The sequence below is a fragment of the Neopsephotus bourkii genome, unplaced genomic scaffold, assembly GCF_033783945.1.
Source record: "Neopsephotus bourkii isolate Nb327-2 ecotype Australia unplaced genomic scaffold, CSIRO-AGI_Nbou_v1 NB_1792, whole genome shotgun sequence".
NCBI lineage: Eukaryota > Metazoa > Chordata > Aves > Psittaciformes > Psittacidae > Neopsephotus > Neopsephotus bourkii.
This window is the reverse complement of record NW_026902266.1, coordinates 7,268,188-7,282,145: the sequence shown is the minus strand read 5'-3', so window position 1 is coordinate 7,282,145 and position 13,958 is coordinate 7,268,188.

The window sequence follows — 13,958 nt, the reverse complement described above, 5'->3', positions numbered from 1 at the left end:
AGGACAATATCTGGTTTGAGACCATCTTAAGAACCTGAACATACACAGGTCCATGGGACCTGATGAAATCCATCCGCGGGTCCTGAAGGAGCTGGCCAATGAAGTAGCTAAGCCGCTGGCCATCATATTTGAAAAATCATGGCAGTGAAGTTCCCGACGACTGGAAAAAGGGAAATATAACCCCCATTTTCAAGAGGGGAAAATGGATGACCCAGGGAATTACAGACCAGTCAGTCTCACCTCTGTGCCTGGCAAAATCTTGGAGCAGATTCTCCTGGAAGGCATGCTAAGGCACATGAAAAACAACAAGGTGCTTGGTGACAGCCAGCATGGCTTCACTAAGGGGAAATCCTGCCTGACCAATTTGGTGGCCTTCTATGATGGGGCTACAGAACTGATGGACAGGGTAGAGCAGTTGATGTCATCTACCTGGATTTGTGCAAAGCATTCGACACTGTCCCACACGACATCCTTGTCTCTAAATTGGAGAGACATCAATTTGATGAATGGACCACTCGGTGGATAAAGAACTGGCTGGATGGCCACACACAAAGAGTTGTGGTCAATGGCTCAATGTCTGTCTGGAGACCAGTAACAAGTGGTGTCCCTCAGGGATCGGTGTTGGGACCGGTCTTGTTCAACATCTTTGTGGGTGACATGGACAGTGGGACTGAGTGCGCCCTCAGCAAGTTTGCTGATGACACCAAGCTGTGTGGTTCGGTTGATACGCTGGAGGGAAGGAATGCCATCCAGAGGGACCTTGACACGCTTGTGAGGTGGGCTGATGCCAACCTCATGAAGTTTAACCATGCCAAGTGCAAGGTCCTACACCTGGGTCAGAGCAATCCCAGGCACAGCTACAGGCTGGGCAGAGAAGAGATTCAGAGCAGCCCTGTGGAGAAGGACTTGGGGGTGTTGGTCAATGAGAAACTCAACATGAGCCAGCTTCAGTGTGCGCTTGCAGCCCAGAAAGCCAACCATATCCTGGGCTGCATCAAAAGGAGCATGACCAGCAGGTCGAAGGAGGTGATCCTGCCCCTCTACTCTGCTCTTAGGAGACCTCACTTGGAGTATTGTGTGCAGTTCTGGTGTCCTCAGCATAAGAAGGACATGGAACTGTTCGAAGAAATCCAGAGAAGGGCCACGAGGATGATCAGGGGACTGGAGCACCTCCCGTATGAAGATAGGCTGAGAAAGTTGGGGCTGTTCAGCCTGGAGAAGAGAAGTCTGCGTGGAGACCTCATAGCAGCCTTCCAGTATCTGAAGGCGGCCTATAAGGATGCTGGGGAGGGACTCTTCATTAGGGACTAGTGACAGGACAAGAGGTTAACAGGTTTAAACTTAAACAGGGGAAGTTTAGATTGGATATAAGGAAGAAGTTCTTTACTGTTAGGGTGGTGAGGCACTGGAATAGGTTGCCCAAGGAGGCTGTGAATGCTCCACCCGTGGCAGTGGTCAAGGCCAGGTTGGACGAGGCCTTGGATGACATGTTTTAGAGCAAGGTGTCCCTGCCCATGGCAGGGGAGTTGGAACTAGATGATCTTAAGGTCCCTTCCAACCCTAACTATTCTATGATTCTATATTTCAGCCAGCCACAGCTATGAGGGCAACTTCTCTATCCTTTGATCTGTGAACAGAAGAGGATCAGCTTCATTTTTACATCATTCTAGATTCTAATCCCCTTCAACACTTCCAGCCCTGGGCTGCTTCTGAAGTTGCTACTTAATATCAAATAGTGTCAGTAATTTGCTTACAGAAATTCTATTCTGGTGGTCTGAGTTAGCACTTGCTCAGAGCTAGTTAAGCATATACCTATAGAAAAGACAGTTAATCCATTCCTGCTCTGGATTGTAGTTTGTTATATATGTGTGATAACATCCTGGCTTTTGCCCCTACACAGTGTTTTTCTCTTCCTGCTATAGTTTTAGTAGAACCACATCCTCCAGTTCCATGATTTGTCTACTAGACTAATGTAGAAGAATTTAGGGGGGAGGGAGAAATCCCTTTTCCCTTCCCAATGGCTCATTTTGTTTCTGGGACAGCTCTCCCTGCATTGATCTTACGATTCACATTTTCCAAAGGTTATCTTCCAGTCTTTCTATGTGCTAACCTATCACACCATGTATGAATGCAAGGGAACGGTAACTGGCTACTATATATACATATTCAAACTCAATATGGACGTTGTAAAGAAGGAACTAAAACGGTATGTTTTAATCCAAAAGAACTCCCCTATCAATATTGGATAGAGATAAGAACAAACTCAGCAGAAGGAAGACTAATGGCAACAAGCCAAATAATAACTAATCTAAGCCAACCTGTATGGGTAACCTTTGATGCTTGTGACGCTATTGATGATGACCTATATTCAAATTGTGGAAACTTGAATTGGAGGAGGTATTATAGAGAATGTGAATAATATATTTGTCTCCAACCAAAGGAGAGATCCTATTTACCTACAGGTTGCTATGCAGATTGGGATTATGATAGCCAGTCCAAAAGAAGTAATTTTTGTGGACATACTGGATGGAGTTGTGCCTGTTGGAGTACAACTCCTACCTGGGGATGGCCCCAGGAATGCAAGGGAACCCAATTGAGGGCAGAGATTAAAAAGGGAATAATTTTTCCCAATTGCACAGCGCGTTCTTGTAATCCTGTCAATCTAACTATTTGGAATCCAGGAAAATGGAGACAAGAGGAGGTAAAAATTGGACTATCAATTTATGGAACTGGAGAAGATCCAGGGGTGATTTTACAAGTAATAATTAAAAATCTAGAGAGTCAGTACACCACCACTTATTATTCAATTCCTTCTATCATGAAATGGAAAGAGGAGTCCAATATGAAATTCCCACAGTTGCTAAAAATCTCTTTGTAAATCTTCTGAAAATATAGCTAAAGCATTGAATGTGACTAACTGCTATGTTTGTGGGGGAACTAAACAAGAGGAGAGATGGCCCTGGGAGGCAATGGAGAGTAATATAAGCAACCCTGAAATCTGGAAAAATCGAAAAGGGAAAAATAGGAGACAACAATGGATCTTACAAACGAATATAATTGGGAAAAGTTGTTGGCAGAATTTAGAAAATGGTGGAAAAGGAGTAGGAAACATACTTTGTGAGGGGGGATTATAAATATGGAACAGAACAAAAAAAAAAAAAAAGACTGGGAAAAATGGGGGAAACCTATAGAAATAAATCAGCAATTCAGTAACTGGGCTAATGGAGCTAACATACCAAATGGTTGGCCCACTCCAGATGGACATTATTGGATCTGTGGTAAAATAGCCTTTGCATCTTTACCTCAAAATTGGACAGGATAATGTATATTAGGAACCATCAGACCCAGTTTCCTTTTATTACCTATAAGCCAAGGGGAACGCTTGGGAGTGCAGTTATATACAGAAACACGTGAACTAAGGAGAAAACGATATAGAAGAGAACTACAAATTGGTAATTGGAAAGACAATGAGTGGCCACCTGAACAAATAATTTCTTATTATGATCCGGCAACTTGGGCTGAAGATGGGTCCTGGGGATACAGGACTCCTATATATATGCTGAACAGGATTATAAGATTACAAGCTGTAGTAGAAATAATACTAAACAAAACAGGAAATGCATTAGGACTAGTTGCAAAGCAAAATACTAAAATGAGAACTGCAATATACCAAAATCGTTTGGATTATTTGCTAGTTCAAGAAAGAGGGGTCTGTGGAAAATTCAATCTCAGTAATTGCTGTTCAGAAATAGATGATGAGGGAAAAGCCATAAGTGAGCTTGTGGGAGAAATGAAAAAGATAGCCCATGTTCCAGTACCAACCTGGAATGGAATCAATTTAGGAGGATTAGGATCTTGGGGCAATTTCTAAATGGGGACTGGATCACTAAAATTGGTATAGTGATATTGGAAATATTTGAAGGACTATTAATTATTCCATGTATAATCCCATGTTTCACCAGATTGATACATAGAGTTGTACAAAAAGTGCAATTAACCATCATGCCATTGGAACCAGAAAATAAGGGAGGAACCCACTCGTTAATGATATTAAAAACAAAGATGACCCCATTATTATCCACTGCTCAAAAGGCAGTTATTAAATTGGAGGCCAAGACACGAATCAATAAGTTACACAAAAACAAAGGGGGGAATAGTGAGGTATATAGGAATGATTCGTGTCAGCAAGTTAGGAGTCCTTGTCATCATTGTACTTTGGGTGGAATCGAAAATCATGTGTAGAATGTATACGAATGATCAGATTATGATAGATGTTCCTGTCAATACAATGATGAAAGAGAAAAAGGAGCAAAGGAATAATCCTTCCTAATCAAATGCTTTGTTACTTTAAGGGGTACTTTGTTAAAGTACTTGAATGTCTCAGCGGCTTTGCTAATTACAGGGGTACTTTGTTTAACTGCTTGAATGCCTTCAGGGTGCTAGGTAATCAAGAGATACCTTCTGTTACAGGATGAGGTGAAACTTGTGTATTGAATAAGAAATGGAATTTAGGGGGCTAAGATGGTGGTTAAGCTTGTGACAGACATCCCCCGTTAATGTTTTGCCAGGAATTCAATAACTTTTTACGAAGTTTCTTCACCCAAAGATACGACCCCAGCAACAGGAGGAGAACAATGAAAAGGAACCACATTGATATTCAGGTGAAGGAGACGACAGGACTGGCTGAAACCCAAGACCGAGGAGTATAAGAGACTGTACCCCAGAAATCTCGGTGTGCGTCTTGGGTGGAGCGGAGACCCCCAGCGCTGCTTGCTTATTGCCTCTCGATGTTAATCAATTGTAATAAAAAATTAATTCAATCAGATCATGGCCAAGATGGAATTGTTATAACAGGGGGAACTCCGGGTGCAGCAGCAAAGCATCCCCCAGGGCACCAAGAGACCCCCATGGTAGGAGAGACCTGGCACAGCGCAACATCCAAGGAGGAAAAGAGCAAGAAGAGGAAAATCTGCCAGGTGGAGCTCCTCCGACAAGGAGCACCACACAGGGAGCTGCCAAGGGCGAAGCGCCGCGACTGCTCATGGTTCTTGGGGCGGGCGGGGTATTCACAGGAAGAGTGCGAGAGGGGCTGAGCTCTTTGGTGTTAGTCCCCTCCCAGCTCAGAGCCAACTGGGCCCTGTCCTGCAAATGCAATTAGTGGCAGGGGTGGAGTCAAGCCCCTCGGTGCCTGAGCAGAGGTTTGTGCTGAATGCACCAGGCTGCATTAACCAAATGCCACAGTGCTGGGCCAGTGCCTGTGACAGGCACAGCCTTCACCATAACATGTAAGTGGCAGTGTAAGGTCACACCTGCTCTGTTTGTGTAAGTCCCTTCTCCCCACATGGGGCAAGGGGGACCCCCGAAACCTGCCCCTCTCCCCATCTGGGGGACCCCCACTGCCACTTATACGTTATAGTGAAGGCTGTAAAACCCCCCGAACTGGGTGTCATGGTTTAACCCCAGCCAGACAGCTTTTCACCCACTCCCCCCGTCTTCTTTCCCTCCCCCTACTCCTGGAGGGACAGAGAGGAGAATCAGAAAGAATGCAACTCCCACGGGTTGAGATAAGAACAGTTTAGTAACTAAGGTATAACACAAATCACTACTGCTGCCACCAATAATAGTAATGATAAAGGAAATAACAAGGGAAGAGAATACAACACCTCATCACCAGCCGACTGATAACTTGCCCCCCCAGCCCGACCAAGCACCGACCGATACCTCCTCCAACCCTGCAGTCCACCCAGCCCTTCCGGGTAACTCCCAGTTACCTCCTGGGCATGACGTGCTGTGATATGGAATACTTCTTTGGTCAGTTTGGGTCAGGTGTCCTGTCTCTGCTTCCTCCCAGCTTCCCTCCTCCCTGTCAGAGCATGAGACTCACAAAGCCCTTGGCCAAACCAAAACATCAGTGTTATCAGCTCCGTTCCCAGCCCAAAAGTCAAAACCACAGCACTGCACCAGCTACCAAGAAAGAGAAAAAATGACTGCTACTGCTGAACCCAGGACACTGGGGCAACCACAGCTGAGCCTCTGTGCCACATCTCTGCTGCCCTGCCCTGCCCAGGGAGCAGAGCCCTTTACCCCAACGCAGGGAAGGACTCTCCCTTGCTGGGGCAGGGCCATCATGAACCCTAGGGATGGGGATAGGGATAGGGCTGTGTCCCCAGGCTGGTGGTCTCAGGGCCTGTGGTCTCAGGGCCTCTGGTCTCAGGGCCTCTGGTCTCCGGCTGTGTTGGCTGTGTCCCCAGGCTGGTGGTCTGCACGTCCTGAGACGCTGTCAGCATCATCGCTCTGGTGCTAGCATCCCTCCTCTGATCTGAGGCAACGCCTGCCTGCTGCTTAGGGGCCGTTACAGCTGTCCCTGGATCCTTCAGCCCCACTGAGCTCTCTCTAGATCCCAGCACTAAGCTTGCCCCATGTGGCGTGTCCGTGTCTGTAGTGAGAGACTTGGTGGTGGCAGACTGGTTTCCTTGTTCTCATCTGGGTCTTCATCTCTACCTCGCTCTCCTTTGCCGCCCACCAGGCAATCCTCCAGCATGGCCCAGTGCACCATGTTGTTGACCTCCTCCGGGTTCGGGTACAGGCCCAGTGTTTCCTTCAGCATTTGCTGGGGAAGGAAGGGATCAAGGGTTTACTCCAGAGAAAAAGCATACCTACTTTACAACTTTAACAAGTGGAGTCAATTTGCACATCACTCTGAGATCTTGAACCAGTCTGAAACTTTATTTCTTTACTGTCAAGATAGGAAAATCATATTCCAATTCACATTCAAATAATAACCTATATTTTAAAATGTATCAATTTATTTAATTCCCTTTGATCCTCCAATTTTAAGGGATATTGGGATAACTGGGTTACACAGCATCTGCTGCTTGCAAGTTGCCATACGAACAGCAGCCAAGCTGTTAGGGAAGTTTTGTTGGTTTTCTTTTTTCTTGAAGAGGAAATTCTAGCTGTCTCTAGACGAGGAAATAACACTGGAAAGCCTAACAGCTGCACTTTCACCAAGGAGCTCCATGTGACACAGCAAAAATTGTGGGCTTTTTTTTTGTTGTTGCTTCTGTGCTTGATTTTGTTTGTTTGTTTTTAACAGTAAACACTCAGCTGTGATTCACCTTTTACCTCTGGAAGCGTAAGTCTTAGCCATGCAGATTGTGAGAAACCTGCTCAGCAATCGAAATTTCACAGCCGGGAATTGTGAAGCAAAGAGCTTTTCAATAGCAGCATGCGGTGTGCATCATCCACAGACAGAAGAGCACTCCCGCTCAGCAGGTATTTACCGTTTAGATACCTTTCTAGGTTTGTCTCCTGATTATGCCTGCCTTCTTCCGAGAGACGATTTACATTTTCCACAAACCCAAACCCCTCCCCTCTGGTGGCTCTCGGAGGGTCTCTGGTGGTTGTAGGGAGTAAGGCTCCGAGTCTTCCTCACAAATGAACTTCTGAACTCTGCTTGTGGTGCATGCTTTCAAGCCTTGTAGTTACATAAACTCCTTATCTGTATTGTGTACAGATATTCCTATCACCGACCGCAAGCTTCTTTGGCTGGGGCCCACCACGTGGAACTCCATGCCCTACAGACTTTCCGTTCTGCCTATAGCTTGCTCATAACAAAACCTCCTACATTTTTCTCACATGGATGACATGCAGAGAAACTTTCTTGAAACTGATGCGCGGATTGACTCCACAACTCGTTAAAGTTGTGCGTGCCCGTGGACTCAGGCTGTGTTGGCTGTGCCCCCAGGCTGGTGGTCTCCGTGCCCGTGGACTCAGGCTGTGTTGGCTGTGCCCCCAGGCTGGTGGTCTCCGTGCCCGTGGACTCAGGCTGTGTTGGCTGTGTCCCCAGGCTGGTGGTCTCCGTGCCCGTGGACTCCAGCGGTGTTGGCTGTGTCCCCAGGCTGGTGGTCTGCATGCCCATGGACTCCGGCTGTGTTGGCTGTGTCCCCAGGCTGGTGGTCTCCGTGCCCGTGGACTCCGGCTGTGTTGGCTGTGTCCCCAGGCTGGTGGTCTGCGTGCCCGTGGACTCCAGCGGTGTTGGCTGTGTCCCCAGGCTGGTGGTCTGCGTGCCCCTGGACTCCAGCTGTGTTGGCTGTGTCCCCAGGCTGGTGGTCTGCGTGCCCCTGGACTCCAGCTGTGTTGGCTGTGTCCCCAGGCTGGTGGTCTGCATGTCCTGAGGCGCTGTCAGCGTCATCGCTCTGGTGCTAGCATCCCTCCTCTGATCTGAGGGAACGCCTGCCTGCTGCTTAGGGGCCATTACAGCTGTCCCTGGATCCTCCAGCCCCAGGTAGGTATGCTTTTTATTCAGCGCTGAGACGCACGGGATAATTCCTCAGTCATGCGTGCCTCAGTGTTGTTTCCCTCTTACATTGATAAGGTTGCACCATATGCCTATACATATTCATGTCCTATCCCCGCTTCATATTACAATGAGCTAGAAGGTCCTTTGCGCTTGCGCAGTGCCCCCTCTGGTCATGGGCAGGGGCCTCAAGATGAAGTAAATGAGTCTTCCTCCTGTGGGTAGGGGTCTTCAAGATGAAGTGAATGAGTCTTCCTCTTCTTGAACTTTTCACCTTTTAGTCTTCAGGTATGGCCTTAGGGTTTGGTCCCAGCCATAAACCATCTGCTTCTCCCTCTTAACAGATTCAGGGGTCTGCTTTTCCTTATCAATAGGTGCTTATCAGTAGAATCAGGTGTCTGCTTTTCCTTGTCAATAGTTAGTGCCTTTGTTCTGCTTAGTAGGCATGATAGGAACAGACAATACCTTTGGTTAAGCAAGGGAATTCCTCTAACCCCCTTGTACAACCCCCCTGTACAACCCCCCCTGTACATTGGTCAACTCTCTGCATCAAAACCATGATCACATTATTAATGTAACCAAACTGCACCCGTTTGTTATAAAAATTCCGTCTTGGCCATGATCTGATTGAATTAATTTTTTATTACAATTGATTAATATCGAGAGGCAATAAGCAAGCAGCGCTGGGTGCGCCGGGGAGTCTCCGCTCCACCGAAGATGCACACCGAGATTTCTGGGGTACAGTCTCTTATACTCCTCGGTCTCGGGTTTCAGCCAGTCCTGTCGTCTCCTTCACCTGAATATCGATGTGGTTCCTTCTCATTGTTCTCCTCCTGTTGCTGGGGTCTTATCTTTGGGTGAAGAAACTTAAAAAGTTATTGAATTCCTTGGCAATACATTAACGGGGGATGTCTGTCACAAGCTTAACCACCATCTTAGCCTCCCTAAATTCCATTTATTATATAGTTACTTATTCAATACACAAGTTTCACCTCATCCTGTAACAGGATGTATCTATTGATTACCTAGCACCCTGAAGGCATTCAAGCAGTTAAACAAAGCACCCCTGTAATTAGCAAAGCCTTTGAGACGTTCAAGTAATTAAACAACGTACCCCTTAAAGTAACAAAGGGTTTGATTAGGAAAAATTATTCCTTTGTTTCTTCTCTTTCATCATTGTATTGACAGGAACATCTATCTTAATCTGATCATTCGTATACATTCTACACGATTTTCGATTCCATCCAAAGGACAATGATGACAAGGACTCCTAAGTTGCTGACACGAATCATTCCTGTATACCTCACACGTTCAAACACACGCACGTGTATGTGGTAAGACTGTAAACCTCGCGGTGCACGCAGGCGACCGAGCAGAACGCTAGCACTGCTCAGTCCCTCTTTGGAAAGCGGCACGGCATTTAAGCGCCTCGGAAACTGCATTTCCCAGCCCTCAGCACAGCTTGTCGTCACCACAACCAGAGGGCCTGGCAGAGGCGGCGGGAGATGCCGTGGTTATCGCTCCTCGGCACCCTAACCCGCGTTCAGCCCGCCGCCTCCTCCTCCCAAGCCTCAAAGCGCACCGGACCGCCAGCGCCGGGCCACCCATCCCCGGCCCTCAGCCCGGCCGTAGCCCTCGGCCCGCAGCCGCCCGGGGTGGTTAAAGGACACAGCGGGAGGTCACCCCTCCGACAGCTCTCCCCCTCCCCCACAAGGGGCCTTTCCGGCCCACGGTGTGTAACGGCCGCTAAACCCCGCCCCGCATCACGCGCTCGGCCCGCTCGGCCCGCTCGCCGCCAGCCCCGCGCGCACCCCAGCCCGCTCCCTGATTGGCTGAGGGCCGCGCCGTTGGATAGTCAACATGGCCCGCGTGCGGCGTGGCGGCTGTGGCGTCGCTACTACCAATCGGCGACGCCTTTGCTGGAGGGGTGCTTGCTCTTCGGCCAATGGGAGGTGGCTTTGTTGTCTGCGGCGCAGCCCCTGTGAGCTTGCGAGGAGCCTGGCGGCTGGTGCTGCTGCCTCAGCGGGCGCGGGGGGACGCCGGCAGGTGAGGACGTGGCGGGGTCGCTGCGCTCCCCGCCTCCGGGTGCGGGAGCGCGGTGGGATTGTCGGGCGGCCCGCGACGGCCGCTGTGACCGCAGCGCGGGGACGGGGCAGGCGTGCAACGGCCTTTAGGGCCTGCTCTGGGGTGGAGCTTGGTGCCGGCCGGAGCCGCCTGGCGGGAGGGGCGGGCACGGCCCGGCTCGGCCTGGCAAGGCACCATTTTAAGGTTGGCTTGAGAAGTTTGGACTGAAAGGGGAGTCTGTATTACTCTGGGTCAGACGGAACAGGGACGCATCGGTCCCGGTCACATGTATGGCCGCTATGGCCCGCCCTGTGGAGCCTGGCGGTGAGCCCTCATTTCCCCGCCTTCCCGGGGAAGCGGGGAGGAAGAGGGTGGGAGGGCTGTTTGTTGTTTGTGGTGAGCGATTTGTCTCTCCATGGTGCTCGGGTTGAGTCAGGCCCGTAGCCGGTTAGGTGAGGTGCAGTTCTGTTGTTTCACTTCACACGCGATCATGTGCTATCTCAGCGCAGTGAGGGATTTGGGGGATTCAGTTTTTCATTTCGAGGTCCCCGACGGTTGTTTACCGTATGTAACACCAGCGTTTGTAGGATTTCTCTGACTCCGTTCCTGTAACATGCTTACGAAGCTTCAAAACAAAAAGGTGGAGAGGCCAGTATGTGAGTTATAGGTGGAAGGAGATCCATGAGGCAATTTTTTTATAAAGCTGTCTCTAACCAAAATAGTATTTTCTGAAGAAAACTGCTGAGGTGAGCTTAAGTGTTGCTGACGTTCAGGGTTCGTGGATCTGGTTAATGAATTTCTTTCTCTAGACTTTTTCTGTTTTTCATAATTGCTTCTTAATTTTTCTTTTTATGTTTGTGGCTTCGCACAGGGTTGCTGCATCCCTGTAGCTCTAAATGGGAAGCCATAACTTTCCCTTCTTATTTGTTGTAGTTACAAATAAACAGTAACAGTTGTGGGTGTAAGCCTTCCTGTGAGCTCAGGAGGACGTTAGTTTCCTGCTTCACGTTCTGGTTGTATTTAGGAGGTTTGTAAAACAAGATGTGGGCTTTTTTAGTAGGGAAAGCTTAACTCTGTATGCACTTCTGTTTATGAATATGCCTTGCCACTAAATATACTGACTTCTCCTTTAAAGTGGCATCCTTCAGGATACTGCTTGTGCTTATAATGAACTTTTGCTATCTTAGTTTGGAACTGATGTCATCTAGTTTGCGTCATCTATCTTAGTGAGCATCGAGTTTACATTTTCTTGCTGTTTTAAGTAACTAATTGTGTGCAACATTTGTGCTAGGCAAATTGCAGTGGGCTGCTTTGTGGGGCAAGTGGTTAATGTAGTCCCTTGTTTCCCAAAGCTTCATGTCTGCATTAGGCTTACAAAAACAGTTAACTGTCCAAAAGAAATAAAGATATAAATTTGAGCTTTTATTGGTGGTGGTAGCAATAGTAATAATACCTTACACTATTATATTGTTGGAGTTCTAGTAGTTTTATTGGGGTGTTTTTTTTTTTTTAATGTCTGCAAATTGAGCTCACTTGCTTGGAAAGTAACTAAGGCAGTAAACGTGAAGGCTCAGTGCTTTGCTGCTGTACGTTTTCAACAAGGTGTGCATTTAACTTTGTCTCTTTAAAATCACCCTCCTCTATCCTCCCCTGCCCTCACCAGCCTTTACCCAACAGTCTTCTTAGTGACTGGTGGTGAAGTCATTGGAAGACATCTGTAATGCAACTCCCAAGCTCTTTTGTAAGAAAGCTGCTGATGTATTTATATACTTCTTTTTACTTTTTTAGTTGCTGAAGGAGCAGCTTTAAGGAGCAAAACAAGAATTAAAGTATGTATTTGCACCAGGGAATGTTGGTTTGGGGCCTTTGGGGGTTTGGCTTTTTTTTGGTTTGGATTTTTATTTTTTCTCCCCTCTTGGTATTCAAGTGAGTGGCTTTTGTCAGAAAATGCCCAATTCATGTATGTTCCTGTGGAGAATTAAAAATGAATATATTCAAGTTACAGGAGCTTTATTCCATGTTTTCCAAAGATGGATGAGAATGGCATGAGGATCTTGTCTTCCCTCATAGGGCTGAGAAGTAATTCCCTGTAGGAAATACATCACAAACAACTGAGCAGAATCATTTGTATGAGGAGTAAAACACCTAGTCTACAAGAAGCCTCGTTTGTTTGTTCCTGGAGTTGATCTGTGGTGTGGGCTCATACTTTTTTTGGTAGATGTTAAGCAAATTTACTTACTGTGGAATAATCCAAGGTATAATTTTAGTACTTCTGTAAATTAACAAACCTTTTCAACTCTACTTAGAAAGTGTTGCTTTTCCAGCTTGGAGCAGGAATGGGTATTTCCAGATGGGAGAGTGCATGTGATCTTTGGGCCCCCTGCTCTGGCTGCCACTCAAGGTGTCATTAGCACTTAACTTCTTTGGTAGCCTTGTATTGGAAGCTGGCCTAAAGATCAGCCTGCTTGGCCTTTGTGAAACCTCAGAAATCAGCCCTGTCAGCTCTCATGAATTATGGGAGGTTCTTTTTATTCTAAATTTGACTTGCAGACTAACTAACATCCACTTTCTTGCAAGCTTGATAGAGGAAAGTATCACCTGTGCTTCCTGTGTATGGTGTGTAGTGATTACTTGGATTTGTGGTGAACTGTTTAGAATGGGGGGTGGAAAAATAAACAATACAGAAATTTGTATTACTAAAATAGATGTACAGGCTTGGATTTTCACCCCAGTAAAGAAGAAACAGTGATATAAATTAGGCAGTCTGTCTCCCTCTGGTTTCTTAGGGGAGCTAATTTATGTCCCTGGGGCTGGGGTAGCTCTGCTAAACTTGGTTCCAGTCATTGCTTGTACCAAGACTTCAGCTTCTGTGGTCCCTGTTTGTTTTTTTTTTTTCCACTCCTGATAAATAAATTCAAGGCAAATCTTCATATAGGGGAATATGCCTACGTAGCTGCTGTCAAAAGCCCTTTTTTGGTAAATAGTTTTCTTTCATCCAGTGTTTTGCATCTCTTTATCTAGCACCAGTTTTAGCTTGTTATTCAGTATAGTGCAGCAGAAGCAGCTATTCACAAAAATAGCCCTGATTAGACAGGCAGGTGAGGTGTATTTGTCTGCTCAGGTCACGTAAGTAAAAAGTCATTCTGAAGTTATAATTAATTTGAACTTCCATTGTTTTCAGATTAGGCATAGTAATAGAGCATATGCAGAGATTAAAAATTCATTATTTACTGTGGTACTGTCAAGGAATTACATCTTCCTTCTTGGCTTGTTTTTTATTATTTTAATTTTATATTTATTTTTTTTAGCTAACAGAATGCAGCACTAGTGATAATTGTGTTCAGACTGGTACTTGTCTTCAGACTGAAGACTTATGACCTGGTAGAAGTGGACTAGCATCTGGAATACTTAATCCTTTTAAACTTTTTTTTTTTTTTTTTTTCTGTAAAGTGAAAGCACCTAACAGACTTTTTAAAACTATGAGCAAGTTTCAGTTGGGATCGAGTGCTATGATAGCCATACACTTTCCTGTAAGAGATGATGCATGATGTATTTCTTAGAAAAAAACCAGCAGCTGTTAATTAATATTGAGGTT